This window comes from Mustelus asterias, chromosome 21 (assembly GCF_964213995.1).
Source record: "Mustelus asterias chromosome 21, sMusAst1.hap1.1, whole genome shotgun sequence".
Taxonomy (NCBI): domain Eukaryota; kingdom Metazoa; phylum Chordata; class Chondrichthyes; order Carcharhiniformes; family Triakidae; genus Mustelus; species Mustelus asterias.
This window is the reverse complement of record NC_135821.1, coordinates 51,412,280-51,413,864: the sequence shown is the minus strand read 5'-3', so window position 1 is coordinate 51,413,864 and position 1,585 is coordinate 51,412,280. Positions and strand designations below refer to the sequence as shown.

The 1,585-nt window shown below is 45.3% G+C and overlaps 1 pseudogene; it reads right to left on the bottom strand.

Moving 5' to 3' along the window:
* Positions 1–978: 978 nt before the first annotated feature.
* On the bottom strand, positions 979–1,188 carry LOC144509615 (U2 spliceosomal RNA; annotated as a pseudogene).
* Positions 1,189–1,585: the final 397 nt, after the last annotated feature.

Sequence of the window (1,585 nt, the reverse complement as noted above, 5' to 3'; positions counted from 1 at the left end):
AACTAGAACTAGGGGCCTTAGCCTCAAAATAAGGGGAAGCAGATTTAGGACTGAGTTGAGGAGGAACTTCTTCACACAAAGGGTTGTGAATCTGTGGAATTCCCTGCCCAGTGAAGCAGTTGAGGCTACCTCATTGAATGTTTTTAAGGCAAGGATAGATAAATTATTGAACAGGAAAGGAATTAAGGGTTATGGTGAGCGGGCGGGTAAGTGGAGCTGAGTCCACAAAAAGATCAGCCATTTACCATTTATATAGACGATCTGGAGGAGGGGACTGAGTGTAGGGTAACAAAGTTTGCAGACGACACAAAGATAAGTGGAAAAGTGAATCGTGTGGAGGTCGTAGAAGGTCTGCAGAGAGATTTGGACAGGCTGAGTGAGTGGGCGAGGATCTGGCACATGGAGTACAACGTTAACAAATGCGAGGTTATTCACTTTGGAAGAAATAATAGCAAATTGGATTATTTTCTAAATGGAAAGAAATTACAACATGCTGCTGTGCAGAGGGAGCTGGGGGTCCTTGTGCATGAGATGCAAAAACCCAGTCTGCAGGTGCAACAGGTGATCAAGAAGGCAAATGAGATGTTGGCCTATATCGCAAGGGGGATAGAATATAAAAGCAGAGATGTCTTGCTGCATCTGTACAGGGCATTGGTGAGGCCGCAGCTGGAATACTGTGTACAGTATTTGTCCCCTTATTTGCGGAAGGATATATTGGCCTTGGAGGGAGTGCAGAGAAGGTTCACCAGGTTGATACCAGAGATGAGGGGTGTTGATTATGAGGAGAGACTGAGCAGATTGGGTTTGTACTCGTTGGAATTTAGAAGGCTGAGGGGGGATCTTATAGAGACGTTTTTTTTTAATATACTTTTCCAATTCAATCAAATCAAATCCAATTCAGAGTCTCAACAAGTTGAGACATTTCCGATCCAGGCTGACAAGACAGGGCAAGCGACCAAACTACCCTGTCCTGGGCCCGATCTACATGAGCCAAGCTGATTGGAGAAGGGGGAGGTTCCTCCTCCAAGACTTGGGCTCATTTGCATCTTAGCCAAAAGGCCGAGATGCCGCTTTTAAAAATTGCTTCATATGAAACATATGAAGCCTCAATGTAACCTAATGACCTCAACCAAGTGCAGTATCCTCTCCATACTACACTTGATCTTAGCCAAAAGGCCGAGAAGCGATAATGAAGGGGCTGGATAGGGTAGAGGTGGAGAGATTCTTTCCACTTAGAAAGGAAACTAGAACTAGAGGGCACAGCCTCAAAGTAAAGGGGGTCAGTTTAGGACAGAGTTGAGGAGGAACTTCTTCTCTCAGAGAGTGGTGAATCTCTGGAATTCTCTGCCCACTGAAGTGGTGGAGGCTACCTCGTTAAATATGTTTAAATCACGGATAGATGGATTCCTGATCGGTAAGGGAATTAAGGGTTATAGGGATCAGGCGGGTAAGTGGAACTGATCCACTTCAGATCAGCCATGATCTTATTGAATGGCGGGGCAGGCTCGAGGGGCTAGATGGCCTACTCCTGCTCCTATTTCTTATGTTCTTATGTTCTTATGATCTTATTGAATGGCGGAGCAGA